A 6555-nucleotide genomic window follows, 5' to 3' on the forward strand; every position below is an offset into this window, starting at 1 on the left:
GTGGCAGGATTAAAGTCAGGATTGGCTTCTGTGTAGTGGTCATTAGGAAGCTTTCACCAGAACAGAAGGATCTTTCCTAGCAGCCTCGGATGGTTACCCTTCTTCCTGTGTGGTCCTGGTCTGGAGACTCAGACAAGTCTTAGGGTGAGGGTTCCACTGTTCTCTGTTCAGGCAGAACTACAGGTGCACAACTCTCAGGAGGGCAGGTCTGCATGTGGGACCATAGGGCACAGCTACTCACCTGGCCTTCTCTCAGATGCCTGGTTTTCCCCAGAAGGCTTAGAGTGGCATGTCCCAGGTCTTCCTGTGGGTATGCATTACCTCTCGGTAGATTACGGCTTCACACCCAGCCAGATGCTGCCATGGCTACCGAAGCCCTGCTTTCTTCTACCTGTCATGGGACACAGAAAGCTTTACTTTTGGTATTTCATCTAAGAGAAACAAATATTGTTAGTATGTACCTACAAAATTATAATATTCCATACATTTTTCCAAAACTATGTGGTCTGGGTTACAGTCTAACCCTGAGGAAAGGAAGTCAGAGGGGAGACTCTGGGTTAAGATATGCCATCTCTCCTTGGGGTTCACAATAGCAGGTGGGGAAGAAGGTCTGGCCCAATTTCTGTGCTGTTTCTCTCGAGCTCTGGCTGGCCAGCCAGCCACATACGGAGACAGCCTGATGTCATGCAGGGAGTGGGGCTCCGGCTCGGCTACTGCTGGCTGTTCCAGCTCCATGGCCTGGCAAGTGACGTAGTCATTGCTCAGTTTTCCCCCCTGTATAATGGAAATAGTAACAGCTGCACCTCCAGGGATTTTCATGAGAATAAAGCGAGTTATTTTATTAAGGTGCTTTGAACCATGTTTGAAAATTAGCCCATTATTACTTCTTTATTGTGATGTAGCCACTCACCTATATTTGTTGAATAAGTATTTGTGGAATAGATAAGTGAGAAAAGGAATGGAAAACATGGTGCCAAAGACACATTTTGCTTATGACTTACTTTATAATCTGTAACTGCATAGGCTGACCTACCTTATCAATATATGGCTTATCAACAACCACTCTCACACTCACGTATACACCACACAGACACACGTCCTGCTAGAAACAACCCAGTCACTTACTCTGGTGGATGAATGAGCACTCTGCCTGGTTCTGACTACTGCTATTTGCTCTCCTGTGCCTTTGTTCTTAAGTGAGCCCATGATGGTGATGCACTGAACACTATTTGTTCACCATAAAAAGTGCCTGGGAACAAGACCATGTACAGTGTTCATGCAAAGTCAGTTTGAAGGGTTCTGAGGTTTTGTAGAGATTGCTCTCAGTCATATAGATCTGGAGTGTATACATCAGAGGTGGGGTGGGGTAAGCTTTGATTATTAGACTTATAATTTGTAGTTGAATAAATTGGCACCCGCTTGTGTTGAATGTCCTGAGTGTGCTGGGTTGTTGATGTGGCCCGCTTCCCAGCTACAGCCCCTGAAGTGAAGATGCTGTGAGTCAGTGTGTGGTAAGCACGCAACCGCGCAGGCGTTTGGCTTGTAAGTTCAGAAATCGGAAAACTTCCACTGGTTCTACGGGGAGTGACCATCACCGTTTGGGGCTGGAGGGAGGGAGCAGGAAGTTGGTCAGAGATCCTTTCCCTTTGAGGCAGGTTGCTATATCACTTCTAAATTAAGCATATGGCTATATTTGGTAATGCAAAATGTAGGGCTGAAGAACAAGCAACTTACTTTATGCAAACAGATTAGCATATCATGTATACAGTTAGGCCTTTGCTGTTTCCAGGCTTTGGGCCCAGCATGAGAGCTCACCCATCACTGTCTGACATGGTGCTAAAGCCAGGTTCTATCATCTTTTGTGGGGACAGAAACCCTAGTTTGGACACCACATTCCTAATCATTTTCAAGGTTGTTTGCTTCTGGAGACTTTAAAAAGGTCCTCTGTTAGAACATCGGGGTAATTGGATGTAAAATGGTGTCAGCGGAATCAGTAGCAGGGCTCATTCTGTCCATGGGTAGCCCCCCTAGTGGGAGTGAAAGAAGAGCCTGGCAAACAACACAGTCATTGTAAGTGGGGCCTCCTTCAGGGCCCTCTGGGGCCGCACAGTGGGAGATGACGGCCACTGGTCACAGGATGGGTAATTTCATTGGTTCCACTTGCTGGTCACAGTGGCACATGCTGGTCAGTCATGCCCCAGTCATCAGGCCTTGGAAGTTAAGAACTTCAGGACAGCATGTGTTATCTCTTGTCTTTTTGATGATGGTCATTCTAATAGTGGGAATGTAAATTGGTACAACTATGAAAAACAGTTTGGGGAACTCTCGAAAAATTAAAATAGAACGCCATATGATCCAGCAATTTCACTTTTGGGAATATAGCCAAAGGAAACAAAAAAATAACTCCAAAGATATCTGCACCCCCATGTTCACTGCAGCATTTACAACAGTCAAGACACAGAAACAAGTGCCTATCCATGGATGAATGGGTAAAGAAGTTGCCATAAGAATGTGGACTATCATTCAGCCACAAAAAAGGTGGAAATCCCATCATTTGTGACAACATGGGTGTACCTTGATGGCACTATGCTAAATGGAGTAAGTCAGAGAAAGACAAATACTATATGATCACATGTGTAGGTGGAATCTAAAAATAAAAACAAAAAACAGATAAAAACAAACTCATAGAAAGAGATCAGACTTGTGGTTACCAGAGTCAGGGGTTGGGGAGAAGGGGGATTGGAAGAAAGGTGGCCAAAGGTACAAACTTCCAGTTTGAAGGTAAATAAACTAGGGATGCAACATACAGCATGCTGACTGCAGCTAACACTGCTCTATGGGGTACAGGAAAGTTGTTAAGAGAGTAAATCCTAAAGAGAATTTTTTTTCTTTTTCATCACACGGATAATTTTTTCTTTCCTTTTTCTTTTCTTTTTATTGTATCTACATGAGAAGATGAATGTTAGCTGAACCTATTATGGTAATCATTTCACCACATGTGTAAATTAAGCCTTCACCTCAAGCTGTATGCATCATACATATGTGGTGATGCATGTCAGATATTTCTCAAAAAAACTGGGGGGAAAGAAAGAACTCCTGTATCTTTTTTTGTGTGTTTGTTTTGGTTTTGTTGTTGTTGTTTTTGAGCTTCTACCTCAGTGTTTCGCTGAGACCAGTGTTGGTACGGATGAGGTACACGGAGTCCAACTCCATTTCCTAGAAGCCGTCCACAAGGTTTTCCTTGTAGGCATCATCACTGGAGACAATCTGGATCCTCTTGTCCCAGTGGCAACCCTTAGGGCTGTTCAGGACAGCAAGGGAGCCCCAGACAGACTTGCCAGTGGCAGCATCCAGCATGGGCTGTTTGCAGGCAATGCTGACTTTGAGCTGTACCGATTCTACCTGGATCCCATTGAGCTCAGCAATGGCGTGATCTGCTGATGCCATCTTTTTTTTTTTTTAATAAATTTTATTTATTTATTTGACAGAGAGAGAGACAGCTAGAGAGGCAACACAAGCAGGGGGAGTGGGAGAGGGGGAAGGAGGCTTCCCACTGAGTGGGGAGCGTGATGCAGGACTCGATCCCATGACCTGAGCTGAAGGCAGACGCTTAAGGACTGAGCCACCCAGGCGCCCTGATGCCATCTTTTCATAGGTGACTGAGGCACAGTTTCTGGGTGAGTGCATGGAGAGGTCAAGGATGTTTCCAAAGGAAGAGAAGGCCCCACAGAAGACGGTGGGCATCCTGTCCTCTCCACATGCCTAAAGAGTATTCCCCTTCTGAGGGGCCCTGCTTTGGGGGAACGAGTCCAACACGTGGAAAGGGCCTTCTGGTTCTTGTTCAGGGTCCCTGTCTTTGTCCCCATTCTGCTCACAGCTGTGGCCCCAGCTGTGGCTTTGGGGAGGGGAGGCTGAGGAGTGGGCACTACCAGGTTTTTCAGAGCACCAGTCAAAGTTCTGAGGGGGACCCTCACCAGCCCCTGGGTCCTCTGCCTCGTCCCCATCTTGGCCCCAGTTCCTGAAGCCCATCACTGGAAGACACAAAACTCTCATACAGAGATTTTCTCTGGGGAAGATATGCTCCTTTGGAACAGCTGGAAATTGGGGGCTGGCCCCTTCTCAGGGTCCTTTAACTTCCTCACCAGGGTCCGAGAACATCTGAAGCCCGAGTTCTTGGTCTTAGCCATGAGGACACTGGTGGCCCCTGACTTCACCAGCTATCTGCCGCTCTGTCGCCGTGGCCGGGCCTACCCCAGGCTGCTCTCGCCGGGACGGTGGACGCTGCCCTGGCTGGCTCTGCTGTACTACTTTGCGTCTTCGGAGCCAGCAGTGCCTTTTTCTTTTCCTTGAGCTGGTTGAATTTCTTCTGCAGAGCCTCCTCCTGGCTGAGTCCAGGGGTAACCACCGACTCGGTGGCTCCGAACAGGGCAATAGCCAGGGTCCCGTGGTCTCCAGTGCACCTGCTCAGGCCAAGAGCTCCCGTATCTCTGCAGGTGACATATGGTGGCAAAGGTCCTAGTAATCTCGGAGATGCCAAAGGTACCACTAGTCCTCAATTTACACAGCACCCAATGTAAAGCCACTGGAAAGGAAACTTGCTTTTCTAATGGTTTTGAGTCATCATTGTAGAGAAGAAAACAAGGCCAGCATAATGCATAGGACAGATTCAAACTAGGTTGCAGAATTAAGGCCAGGGAAATCTCTGGAGACTTGGGTATTATTACCAGAGAAATTCTTTTGCAAAGAGGTATTGTGTGAAGAGTCATTTAATGTTTGCAAATGTATTGACCTTTTATAATCTCAAAACTTTTTTCTTGTTTTTTTGTCCATAGAGAGGTTTTAAGCTCCTTGTTCATTAAGATGTATAATTCAAAATTAAGTGAAAAAGATAAGCAGTAAGGGCAGGCCAATTATCTTTTGGTATCTGTATACAAAGGAAGATCATTACTAAATATTGATGTTTAGAGTATTTATATGGAAAGAATATACATTATAAGGAATAAAAGTAGGCATGAGTTGGATTTTTCCCATTAGGTGAATAATACGATAAATTTAGGGTGAAAATGTCAGGATGGACATGGTGGTCTGTTTTTACAGAAAAATGGAAGTATAGCACAACTTCCTTTTTAAGGATTTGCAGAGACAGAAATTCAGTCGTTATATTGAGCTTTGACAGTATGATTGCTTTGGGGGGCTATGATTTAATCCATGTCACATGTGACTCCATGTAGAAACATGACATGTGAAAACAGGCTGCTAAAACACTCGGGTATGGCTCTGTGCAGTTGCTTATTACCAACACTTCATGGAGAGCTCACATTAAAGGTGACAAATGAAATTGAGGGCAACCTCCAAACTTCTAATGCCTGCTGGAAATTATGCTGGTCAAAGATGTCAGGAAATTCCTGAAGATTTTTCACAGAATTAGAATGTAGGTAAGAGGAAGGGATATGGTGATAATGATGCTAGATTTATCCTGAAGTTGACTTTTGCTTCTCCTAATATAAAAATGGTCATAGGCACTGGCTATCTCAGGCAGATCAGTTTCCACATTAGTTAGTTAACAACAGAGGCACCTTTCAAGGTGAAAGGTTACAAACAGAGATTACCTCCCCTGCCCCCTGTTCTGTTAATATAGGTCACTGGCAGGATAGTCAGTTCTGTTTCATAACTAACAGTGTCCCAAAAGAAAAGAACTATATTAGTATGCGAGAACAACAGTCCCGTAAAAAATACTGATAGCAGTGGGAGTCTTCAGAAAACAAATTTTATTTTTTTCAAATTAATAACTCGGAGTGGTTGCATGTGAATCATTCATTTCTGAGCACTTCTCTCAAAATAAAATTTAGATTCAGAGTCGTATCTCCCAGATGGGGTGAGTATCCAACAGGTGCTAAAAATCTCCATTAAACTGAAGTTTGAAACTATGATGGTAAAACCTCTCACGAAGGACATCCTTTTATTTGCTTTTAAAAATAGTTTTTAACATGTTTATCACTGGCTCAGATCTGTTTTGAGAAGGTAAGAAAACATTTCTCAAGTGAATCCAAATGTTCCCAATCTAATGGGAAAAAGTAAAGGTTAATTAAGCCTTCTCCATTTGCATCTGAAGCACAGCTTTGGTCCATAATTCCTTTTCCTTTAAATGTTTCCCAGAGATAATTTTCTCATCCTCCAGCATCCTCCTTCAGTCTGTGTGGGAGGGCAGTGTGGCCTTCAGGCTTGTTCTCCCCCCAGATTTGTGTTACGCAGGGCAGGAGCCAGGAGACCACAGGCAGGTGTCAGGCTCACTCCTTGCATTTGGTGGTGTCCCAAACTCCACAGGGTACAGAGGTCCAGGAAAAAAATGTGAAATCAGCCACCCAAGTCGAATGGAAAATTTCAGGATGTTAGAAAATATGGGGACAGCTCATCGCTGAGGTCATGGCTCAGAATGATTTTTTGGTTTACCTGTTTACCAAAAGCATTTCATTCATTCCTTTACAAAAAAAAAAAAAAAAGAAAGAAAGAAAGAAAGAAAGAAAGAAAGAAAGAAAGAAAGAAAGAAAGAAAGAA

At 44.3% G+C, this 6555-nt stretch overlaps 1 pseudogene; it reads right to left on the reverse strand.

The window, feature by feature from the left end:
• Positions 1 to 3093: 3093 nt before the first annotated feature.
• The window catches only part of LOC118015363, a 7855-nt pseudogene continuing 4393 nt past the window's right edge, over positions 3094 to 6555 (reverse strand).

Source organism: Mirounga leonina, unplaced genomic scaffold (genome assembly GCF_011800145.1).
Source record: "Mirounga leonina isolate KUSES-001 unplaced genomic scaffold, KU_Mleo_1.0 Mir_165, whole genome shotgun sequence".
NCBI lineage: Eukaryota > Metazoa > Chordata > Mammalia > Carnivora > Phocidae > Mirounga > Mirounga leonina.